This window comes from Symsagittifera roscoffensis, chromosome 2, assembly GCF_963678635.1.
Source record: "Symsagittifera roscoffensis chromosome 2, txSymRosc1.1, whole genome shotgun sequence".
NCBI classification, from domain to species: Eukaryota; Metazoa; Xenacoelomorpha; order Acoela; family Convolutidae; genus Symsagittifera; species Symsagittifera roscoffensis.
The window spans coordinates 33,081,619-33,093,954 of NC_087063.1; the positions used below are offsets into that span (position 1 = coordinate 33,081,619).

At 39.0% G+C, this 12,336-nt stretch overlaps 1 protein-coding gene and 1 non-coding gene across 3 annotated transcripts in view; both read left to right on the forward strand.

The window, feature by feature from the left end:
- The window catches only part of LOC134840258 (TLC domain-containing protein 4-B-like), a 520,491-nt gene that overhangs the window by 27,780 nt on the left and 480,375 nt on the right, over positions 1–12,336 (forward strand). The gene's annotated exons all lie outside the window — the stretch shown is intronic.
- Trnap-ugg (transfer RNA proline (anticodon UGG)) lies at positions 7,141–7,212 on the forward strand. The gene has a single exon. It is a non-coding gene; the product is annotated as a tRNA-Pro (tRNA).

Consider the following 12,336-nt stretch of genomic DNA (forward strand, 5'->3'; position numbering starts at 1 on the left):
ATCGACTAGCATAATATTGATACCTTTATCTCAGAAATATAAAACAAACAATCGTAATCCGTTCAAATAGAAAAAAATGGGCATTTCTGAGAAAAAGAAAATTGAGCTAATGAGAAATTAAGCAATCAACTAGCAACTTAAATCGATAACTTAACTAACATACGCCCACCCCCCCCCCCCCCCCCCTATTATACGTCAAACGCCCCACCCAACAATTCCCTCTCAACCACCCTCACCCCAACAACCCCCCTCGAGAAAGGGGTGGGAGATTGTTGTCATATATATACATTACATGGGATGATTTATTGAGTTCAGTTAGATTGTTTATATTGTTTATAGAGTTTGATTTCTGGCGCCACTGGTACTGTCAAAGACCTTGGTGCCAATTGATTAAGTACCTGTCAGCTGATGTTGTGTGTACTCGTGATCTAAAGCAGTTGTAGTACTGAGAGCTTACGGAATAAGTTGGAGACCTATTGTTGAGAAATTTATATTATTGATTCGCGTTTGTCTCATGGCGCAGTCAGCAGGATACGGCGCGGGGACGGGAAGAACCCAGTCGGAATTACGGCATTTTGGCCTAGCAAGAGCACGGAAGCACCAATGCTGTGAGAGCATTGGCTTTCTCGTTTTACCTGGGGGTAATAGCGAAGCATTCGTTTAATCAGACGGCATTTTATTTCGCTTGGGCGTTAACTGAGGCGCAGATTGCGGATCTGCCAGCGGAAGTGAGCGGAAAAAATTGCCTGGAGGCAGAACAAACTTTAATTTTTAATCTCTAATTTTGCCTGGGGGAATGCGGCCAGGCTGAACTCCACAATCGAAAACCCCATCTGGATTTGGCCGCTACCCGGTACCCACGAGTATTAGAAGAATTCGAAACTGGAAACCGTATTTAGGAAGGAAAGAAACGAAACGTTTGAGACGTTTCAATTATTATGCCGAAAGCAACGGGAAGGGGAGACATTTAAACGTTTCACTCGGTTTTGAGTGGATTAGCAGCCAGATGCGATCTGGGAAATCTGGAGCGACGTATTTTACGCGACGGATTTTACACGACGTTTTTATAGTAAATATGTCCAATGAGGTACCAACGGAACTCTGTCGTTCAACCAAGACGCAGGATTGGGTCTACCGAATTGCTCTGTCATATGAGCGGGGAGACAAATACGCCAAGACGTATAAAGTTTCGGGCGGTGGACGGTGGCGGAACTGTTTTAACCGTGATCAGAGCGGTTTTACTCCGGAACGTATTGCTAAGTCTCCAGCACGGAATGCCACGTGTAATTTTTGTCGGAAAACCGGACACTATGAGTCGCAGAGCAGTAGGAAGAGGAAGCGTGGGTTTGATTCACGAAGATGGCACTGAGGGAGAGCTTATTCAAAACGATCCGAAGAAAAACGTATCGAATTATGGAAGTTCCATCGGATGGGTAATCGATTCAAACGCGGTAGCACCTGGGTGGGATTCAGACAGTTCAACAGATTACGTTGACACGTCAGTTAGGCGAAAACAGGAGCAGGAATTGAAAGTAGTGGGGGCGAAACTGGCAATAAAAATCAACGGTCATTCAACCCAAGCCTGGATCGACAGCGGATCACTAATTTCTATTTTTTTATAGGAGAACTAAAATGTACTTTAGGGACACGTAATGTGCAGCTGCAGCAGTTGGATCCTAAAGATGAGCAGTTCCGAGATTATGTGAATAATCCGCTGAAATGTGTAGGAAAGATGGTCATTACACTCCAATCCAACGGATGGACAACGAGAGCAACCATCAATGTAATCGGCGGCTGTCGACCATCCATCATTGGTCGGGATTTGATGCCGGAGCTGGGGTTGATGTTGGTCCAAGCGCTAGTGGAGCAAGGTGTGCACAATATCCAGAAGCAAGTCGAGGCCGCTGAGCAAGGAGAAGATCTCGACGATTGGCAGAATCACTTCAGTAAGCAATTCTATAATCTTTTTTACAGGGTAGGGCGCATCCGTAACTATAAATTTCAAGCAGAGTTCTTCAAGAACCTGATGCTGATCCAACAAAAGGGCAGAAAAATGCCAATTACATTGCAAGAGAAAGTAGACAAAGAGATTGATGAACTCCTGGCACAAGGGCATATTCAAAAAAGAGAAGAGAGTTCAAACAAGTATTTCGTCTCCCCAATAGTCAATACCGTGAAAAAGGATGGCTCGGTTAAACTTGCCTTGGAATCAAGAGAATTGAATAAGCAAGTCATAAAAATAAATATCAGATGCCGAATATTGAGGAGCTGATGGATATTGTGGGACAAACAATAAGTGAACGGAAACAAGGTGGTGTTTTTTTACAACAATGGATCTCGCATACGGGCAATTACTTTTGAATGAAAGAACTAGCCAACACTGCAATTTTTCATTAGTAGGAGGTCGCTCCACCGGAACGTACCGGTTTAAAACGGGATTTTACGGTTTAACAACTATGCCGGCGGAATTTCAACGGGTCATGGACGCGATTTTTTCGGAATTTCCATGTGTGCACGCATTTATTGACGACATCGTAGTTATATCAAAAAGTTCTAAAATTGAACAAATTGCTTTGGTGGAGAAAATTTTGAGGAAACATGATAAAGAAAATATGGCAGTTAAAATGGAAAAATGTAAATTCGCAAGAAATGAATGCGAATGGCTGGGCCATCGGATCACGAATTCTGACATTACACCGTTGTTCGAAAAACGGACCCTATTGATAAGTTAGCTTCTCCTAAATCGTTATAACAACTCAAATCATTTATGGGTTCGATATATAGTCTTCATAAGTATTTACCTTACTAGCGGAATATTTAGCGCCATTGTGAACGCTCCTAAGCAAGAAAAATGAATTCATGTGGACAACCGAATGTCAACTAGCGTTCGAGACGCTAAAGAAACAGGTCGCAAATATTGTAAAATTAAAACACATTGACGTGCATTAAGATATCCGTAATGTGTGCGATGCGAGTCATAATGGCCTAGGAGCGGTCCTTGAACAGCTCGGATCCGAAGGATGGCGGCCTATTTCGTTCGCTTCCTGATTCTTAAATGCGGCGGAAAAGAAGTACTCCACCAATGAATTGGAAATGTTGGCAGTGGTCTGGGGTTCGGAATACTTTAAAAACCACATTTATGGTAGACAATTTAATGTTGTAACAGATCATAAAGCCTTAGTAAACTTGTTGAATGGAAAAAACAAGAAAAATAAAAACATGTTTAGCCGTCTGACTTGTTGGATTGATAGAATTATTGCATTTTACTTGATAATTGAACACATACCGGGGCCCAAAATTGGACTTGCCGACTATTTATCACGGCATCCGGTGGGGTAGGCATCACGGGTGAGCTTTTGTGATATAACGATCACGGTAGCAAAATTGCGATCAATTAACAATTCCCTCGGTTATCAAGTGCAAAAAAACCACCGGAGTGGCAAATAGCAAGTCTATCAAAGCAATTGTTCCAGCTAATGAGAACAAAATACGACCGAATAATCGCAAATTTCCACTGGATGAGGGCGGAAAATCATGTGATCGTTCAACGACCAATCAGAATGCAACTATGTGCATAATTGAGTGCGACGACCGCAAAGGCGCGAAAATAGTCAAATCGATAACTAATTATCAATTGCGCGAGTCTTATTTTAGTTCCATTCTTAAATTTCCAAACAACAATTTCCAAATGACGATAAAAAACGATTAAAATTTTGAAAAAATTAAACTTCTGTTACGATAACAAAAAATTACCAGCGGCAGCAGCAGTGAGTTGGAAGTGGTGGACGCGAGATTGGAGGATTGGAGGCGGTGACGAAAGGGGTCAGAGATGTAAATGCAACACGGTTATTTCTATTCCATCGGCGTTTGAGGGGAGGGAGTTGTTTCCCGAGGCGTACCCGGCGAACGTTGTTATGTTAGTGATACTGCGGGACTGTAAAATTGCCAAGAAGAGTGATGCATTGCCAGAATTGTTTAACCTGAAATGAGTGGAAGCCAATTACAAGGGAGACCCTCAAATGCGAGCAATCAAAGATATAGTAGAGGCCAAGTACCCAGAAATCGAGAGAAAAATCCGCGCAATGGGTGCGTACTTAGGACAACTTACCCATGATTTTCATGTGCGCGAGAATTGTCTCTGGATGGAAGAACGTCTCGTCATCCCGATTGCTCAACGAAAGGCGGTGGTAAACCGAATTCACTGTTTCCATCATGGTCGGGCAAATATGTTTGATGCGGCGAGGGACGTGTGGTTCCCTTACATCCATCGGAGTTTGGTGGCGGCCGCCGATGACTGCAAGGAATGCACTGAAGCAGGTAAAAGCCTTGCACCAATGTTTGCCAAAGGTGACATTGGGCAGATTTACGAACCTAGGGAGCCAAACGAATGCCTTCAATTAGATTTTTGGGGCCGGATAAAACTGAGAGGGATAAATATGTTCTTGTGGCGGTGGAGCGTTTTTCTCGTTGGCCATCGGCGATGATTTGCAGAAACAATAGGAGTGATAAAGTTCTTAAGTTTTTGAAACACTATATATCTCATCACAGAGTGCCTAGGAAAATTTTTCTGTATCAAGGTTCTTGTTTTACGTCAAAAGTGGTAAAGTGCTTTTGTATTTCCGAGGGAATAGAAATTGTCTACTCTCCTGTAAATGATCATCGAGCCCCTGGGTGCGTGGAACGTACATTTGGTAGTCTGAAAAACTATGTTTTAACCTATGCGAAAGAAAAATATCATGGCAATCTTGAATCTATGGTAGAACGCGCGCTTAGTGCCCGTAGATTTGCTCCTAATGCTACACTCAAAATAACGGCTTTCGAAGCACATCACGGCCGGGAAGCAAATACATTTCTCCGAAATCTTACGAAAAAACGTCGTTACAAAACCTCAATTGGGAGAAAGTGTTGAGACAAAAGTCTGCATGTTTAGAAACTAGTGACCCGCGCGCAATTAACCTACCTCATCCAAGAGCGACCAATGGGAGCGAGACGTCAGATGCTGAGTATGATGTTGAGCATATCAATCATCCGAGAAAGCTCGCGGAGGATCAATTGGTGGCTATTGCTGATAACGGTCAGGTGCCGAGGGATACGAAAAGACACGGCAACTCCGAGGGCATACAGACACCGGAGTCGGAAAATCGGACGCCTAGGCTTCCCAGCAAGCGGACAGAACTGTTGTTCCAAAGGATAAAAGACCGCAATCAAAGGTATAAACCATTAAAACAAAAAGTGATTAAAGAATCCAAACACGCGTTAACACTAGAAAATGGGTCTGTTCTTAGAAGAAGTGGAGTCGCTGAACAAGTCAGCAAACCGGCACCGGAATCGCCAAAAGAATTTTTCCCCAAGACTCCGACTACGATCGACGTTAAAATACGGGTGGAGCAGAAAAAGGCTGAAGCGAAAAAGGCTTACGAAAGCGGCAAGTTAAATGTACGGGCACAGACTCGACAAAAGTAGCAGAACTGGGACGACGACATTAAATCAGATTCTGATTCCGAATATTAGCCACTCCGGTTAACAAGGAATCCCGCAGTGGGGGCACGGGACGAGCTGGCCCTAGCCATAGGAATGTGTCGAGCCCGCCAATTACAACCACGGGAACGCAAATTAGAACAAAATCATCCGATTGAGAGCATTCAAATACCAAGCGTGCGGAGAAGGTCGATGTCAGGAAAGCAAATAGTGTACCTAACGTGAATGACGATGTAGTGGCGAGCAAAACTTCGAAAAAAAGGCGGAGCGCGCAAAGATTGGTTTCTTATTCGAGCCGGGAATCGCAGGATTTGGACGGAGCGGGATCTCGAAAAAGTTCAAGAAAGTGAACGGCGGTGACAAAATTCGGTGGAGTCATGTTTGACAGCTTTTTTTAAAAGCGAGGCGAAACAAAGGGGAAGGAGAGAAGGAACGGGACAAACTAAAATGATGACATCCAGTGGATAGTTATAAACTGTTAAAAAGAAATTTTGTATGTATGTCCAGGGAGAGAGCGGACCGCGGGGTTTAAAACTAAAAACTTAGTTTTGTTGAGTAATTTTAAATTACAATTTAAAATTAGTCCAATACAGGGAATGTCATATATATATACATTTCATAGGATGATTTATTGAGTTGTTAGATTGTTTATATTGTTAATTTGATTTCTGGCGCCACTGGTACTGTCCAAGACCTTGGTGCCAATTGATTAAGTACCTGTCAGCTGATGTTGTGTGTGCTCGTGATCTAAAACAGTTGTAGTACTGAGAGCTTACGGAATAAGTTGGAGACTTATTGTTAAGAAATTTTTATTATTGATTTGCGTTTTTCTCATCTGATTGATTGAAATTAATTCCCGCAATAGATAATCTTTTGACTTGCATTAAAAGCGGAAGCCCAAAAAACAATATGATGATTTTGGGGTGACCGCTCGACTAGCATAAAGCTCGAGTAGCATAAAAGATTGAAAACATGAAAATGTATTCCCAATGTTACAGAAAATTGCCTTACGAATATTCAATGTACCGATTTCCAACGCATCGAGCGAACGAGCATGGAGCACATTTGATTTCATACATACCAAGAAACGGAACCGGCTTCTGAACGAAAAAGTCAAGAAATTGGTGTTCATATACACCAACTCTGCACTACTGGACTCTGATGATCCAATTGACTACTTGGTTGCACCAATTAATTCGGATTCCGACTGAATTAACAGTTTTGCATACCTTTTTTTCCGAGCTTTAGTCAAAAAAAATGTCAGGTACCGGTACGTACCGGTACATGTACTGGTACGTACCGGTACGCACCAGTACCGAAAATACCGGTACCAGTACAATGCCAACACTACTTATGCCTCTTTTCCACTTTTCACATCCCTCTCCTTTCAAATTTTCTGTTTCTATAGTTGTTTTGTTTAACGTGTTTCAATTGTTAGTTTGTTCACCATGCAAATTTTCATTTCCTTGCATTGTGACTTAAATAAGTTTTCAAAATTGAACTTGAAAGTTGGGGGAAAGAGGGAAAAGAGCACCTGGAGCACCAGTTACACTTTTTAATTTATACTTGCTGCATGTTATTAACAGAATGGAAACACTAAGAGAGGAAATTGAAGAAATATTTGGCCATTGGTGCATATACCGCTGAGTTCCGCAGGTAGTAGGGACAGTGGTCTAGTGGTATGATTCTCGCTTTGGGTGCGAGAGGCCCCGGGTTCAATCCCCGGCTGTCCCCATCCTTTTTTGTCAAATAGCTTAATATTTATTTAATAAATTTGGTTCATACATTTTATGGCTCTTTTCCCCCTTTCAAATTCAATTTTGAAAAACTTATTTAACGTTGTCATAATGCAATGAAATTTGCTTGGTGAAGAAATCGACTTGTTCTTCATACTTTACAGCGTAGCATCACGCATTTAGCCGTAATAACACGCAAAACAAACAAAAAACTCGAAATTTTGAAAGGGGGGTTGGAGGATCTACTTAACAATTGCCCTCCCTTTGGTACCTACTTAAGAATTGCCACCCCTATTAATAAAAGCAGTAAATTAGCGCTAGAGCGTTGTATTGCTGCAATCTGATTGGTCGAAAATGCGTTTTATTAATCTACTTAACAATTGCCCCCCCCCCCCTTCTTAAAGGGGGGGGGGGGTAATTGTTAAGTAGATCCGGGTTGGAAACTGGAAAAGAGCCCATTTTATTTATAAACCACGAAATAGTCAGTAAAAATAAAGCAAATCAACATACCTTTAGATACGTAGAACTATGATACTGTGAGTCGACAGTGGCGTACACAGGCAGAGGAGTTAGCAGATAACATTTTCAATTTCAATATCTACGTCGATTTTGGTTCTTTTTACTTGGAATATTGTCTGTATTTAGACAACAGCGTATTCATTTTCCTCAGTTTATAGACAATCGGGTCTTATGCACAGAACCAGGGATCATGTTCAAAAATTAATTGAAGTCTTCTGTACAAACGGCCCAAAAACCAAATCTTTATATCTTATAGCTTAAATAAATGCGGCAAAATTTGATTGGCTAATATTAGCGAATCAAATTCAAGCAACATGGTCAGGCATGTCAATCAACTGTTCCTGCTGAAAAAAGTATTAGCCGAAGTAATTGAAAATGTGAATCTTAGTCAAATAATAGAACTAATTTCATGTTTTTTTTTGTGAAATTATACCCAAAGAAAAAGTTCAGTAAAATGATTTCAACGCGGAAAAAATTTAATCGTTTTGGTCATTTCGGCCAATAATTTCATCTGCTTGAAATTTTAATTGAAATGCCGGACCATGTTTTTTGCATATGATTGGCTAATGAACCAATCAGATTCGGTGGAATCCCTCATGCGCGAAGGTCCGAATGCGCGAAAATATAAATCAGCCAATCAGATTTCAATAATCTACAATTTGGACAGAAAGTAAACATTTCCAGGGACTGGGGTATTGAGATTGGCCGGTAAAAAACGGCAAAAATATGCAAAATTTTAATATTATCATTGACCGCCGCAAAATTAAGACAAATTTTACATTTCAAGGGTTTCGTAATGAAAGAAGCAAACTGTTTCTTCATTTACTTCTTTTTAATTGAATGGCAACTGCTTCTTTTTAAAAAAATTGACTTTCGGCTAATTTTGTTTTCGGTTTTTCGCACACAAGTTTTTTCGCGCATTCGGTCCGCGCATGAGAACAGCCCCCATCAGATTCAACCATATATTGACTTAAGATCAAGATGTAAAAACACTTATTTTGGGCCGTTTTGTGCATAAGACCCTGAACTGCAATTAATTTTTTTGAGTTTTTCCAAGCAATCAATTATTGCAATTAATGGGCTTTCTCAAATAAAACATTTTTTCAACAAAACAAATTTTCAGGTTGATTTATAACAAACATCCGTGTCTTTTGGTGAATTCCCATAGGTCCCAATATTCATAACACTCAAAATAAAAAATAAAAGTCCGAAAATTTATCTTCTAGAATTCTGATTGGTTAAAATTTGAGCCAACGAGTTTATGGATTGATTGTTTATTGTTCAAGCAGCATAAACTCAAGCTGCGGAATAGTGACCGCCTCGGTTGCAGAATAGTGATCTTACCGAGACTCGGGTAATTTAGTCTTTTGACCAATTGAAAATATTTGGGATTTATACGACTGCCATTTTATTTTGGGACCTATGTGACTGATTTTTCATTTTGGGACCTTTGAATACGCACCTAAATGACATTCCAAGCTTGCCGGCAAAATTTGATTGGCTAATATTAGCGAATCAAATTCAAGCAACATGGTCAGGCATGTCAATCAACTGTTCCTGCTGAAAAAAGTATTAGCCGAAATAATTGAAAATGTGAATCTTAGTCAAATAATAGAACTAATTTCATGTTTTTTTTTGTGAAGTTATACCCAAAGAAAAAGTTCAGTAAAATGATTTCAACGCGGAAAAAATTTAATCGTTTTGGTCATTTCGGCCAATAATTTCATCTGCTTGAAATTTTAATTGAAATGCCGGACCATGTTTTTTGCATATGATTGGCTAATGAACCAATCAGATTCGGTGGAATCCCTCATGCGCGAAGGTCCGAATGCGCGAAAATATAAATCAGCCAATCAGATTTCAATAATCTACAATTTGGACAGAAAGTAAACATTTCCAGGGACTGGGGTATTGAGATTGGCCGGTAAAAAACGGCAAAAATATGCAAAATTTTAATATTATCATTGACCGCCGAAAAATTAAGACAAATTTTACATTTCAAGGGTTTCGTAATGAAAGAAGCAAACTGTTTCTTCATTTACTTCTTTTTAATTGAATGGCAACTGCTTCTTTTTAAAAAAATTGACTTTCGGCTAATTTTGTTTTCGGTTTTTCGCACACAAGTTTTTTCGCGCATTCGGTCCGCGCATGAGAACAGCCCCCATCAGATTCAACCATATATTGACTTAAGATCAAGATGTAAAAACACTTATTTTGGGCCGTTTTGTGCATAAGACCCTCAACTGCAATTAATTTTTTTGAGTTTTTCCAAGCAATCAATTATTGCAATTAATGGGCTTTCTCAAATAAAACATTTTTTCAACAAAACAAATTTTCAGGTTGATTTATAACAAACATCCGTGTCTTTTGGTGAATTCCCATAGGTCCCAATATTCATAACACTCAAAATAAAAATTAAAAGTCCGAAAATGTATCTTCTAGAATTCTGATTGGTTAAAATTTGAGCCAACGAGTTTATGGATTGATTGTTTATTGTTCAAGCAGCATAAACTCAAGCTGCGGAATAGTGACCGCCTCGGTTGCAGAATAGTGATCTTACCGAGACTCGGGTAATTTAGTCTTTTGACCAATTGAAAATATTTGGGATTTATACGACTGCCATTTTATTTTGGGACCTATGTGACTGATTTTTCATTTTGGGACCTTTGAATACGCACCTAAATGACATTCCAAGCTTGCCGGCAAAAGTCGATGCCATCCACACACTGAATGAATATCCAGGCTACATTATTCTGCAATACTGTTATAATAAGTGTTATAAATACGTGTTATTATTGCCAATTAATTGCTTGCTTTACCATCAATTAATGGGTTTGGAAAAATACCGCAGTCAATTAATTGCAACCTATTAATTGCAATTAATTCTACACGCATTAATTTTTGAACACCCCTTGACAGAACAGCCGAGAATCCCCTGGCATCTTTGAGCTGAAGTTTATGCGGTGGAATTTGATTGGTCAATACAGTGCTGATTCAAATTATCCGGACAAAACGAACAAAACTTGATTTTTCAAACGAGTTTTTCTCAATTTGGGTTAAGATTAGACAAAAAGTGAAGAGTAGAAAAGTTGCTTAGAATTTCATCAGAATTAATATGGTGCAATTTTTTCTCCAAAATTCTCAACCAAAATTTAACCCCAAAAATGGGTCATTTTGGCTTTTTCCATTTAATCAAAGTATACGCTGAAACTACTTTGTTAATTGATGAGAAACATGTATTACAAGTGGCTTCTTACACAGACCAACATAGATTTAGAAAGGTTCAATCTCCAAAAACCTGTATATGAAAAAATATTTTTGCTTGATAGACAAGAAATGTGATTTTTACTATGTAAAACCCAAAATCTTCGCTTAAAAACTAAATTTAAACAAGTTACTCATTTTTTGGAGATTTAACTTTTCTAAAACTTTGTTGGGCTGTGTAAGAGCCTTCTTGTGATATATATTTTTCATCAATTAAGTAGGTTCAGCGTAATTTATGACATATTAGAAAAAGCCGAAATTGCACCATATTAATTCTTATGAAATTCGTTCTCTTCACTTTTTGTCTAATCTTGCCCCAAATTGAGAAAAACGCCTTTAAAAATTCAAGTTTTGTTTGTTTTGTCCGGATAATTTAAATCAGCACTACTAGCCAATCAAAATGAAGCAACATCGTCCGGCAATTCAATCAAAACTTCCCAAATGTGATAAATTGTCTAATAACTAAATTATTTTCAAGGCACCAGGAAAGTTTTGCCCAGACAAAAAAAATCAATATATTATTTTTTGCAAAAAAAAGTTCTATAATCTTGGTTATTCCGGCAACCATTTTATCTGCTTGAAGTTCTAACTAAAATTTCGGAATGTGTTGTTTGATTTTGAGTGTCTAATTAGCTAATAAGATTCAACATCAACCTCAACCGTATTAATTTGAGTTCAAGAAAGATGTAGAAATTCATAAGACCCGACAAATTAAATACTCAACTCCTCTTTGAGGTAAAAAACAGGTATTATGAAAATGTATGGGTTTTTATTTTTTTGAGACGCTTTTCAAAAGTTTGTTTTTTCTCTAAATCTCCGATTTTCAAAAAAGTGGTACCAATGGAAAGTCCGTCTACTCACCTGTGTGCCTGCATAAACCCCTGGCCTCTTTTTTTTACGTTAACCGCTTTCTACAAACTTGGAAACAGTGTGTGGGTGTAATGTTTGACCCATATTTTTGGATTTGTTACATTTCCTCGAAAACTACCCTACCAAATAAAATTTTTTGGGTTCAATGGGTACAACGGATTATGAAAACCTCTCCTGCATAAGCGGTTACGCCCCATTTTTCTTACATCAGAAGCTATGACCCTCGGAAAACTCAAATTATGTGCCTCGAAAACTACCCTCACAAATCTGAAATTTGATTTCATTCAAAAGCACGGGTTGTGAAAAGTTCTCATGTTCAAGCAGTTATGCCCAAAATTATTTACACAAAATTTATGACCCTCGGAAAAGTCAAGTTTTTGATTTTTGACCTTTTTTTGATACTTTTTGACTTGTCTCGGAAAAGACCCTACCAAATCTGAGGTTTTGGTTTCAATGCATAGAAAAGGTT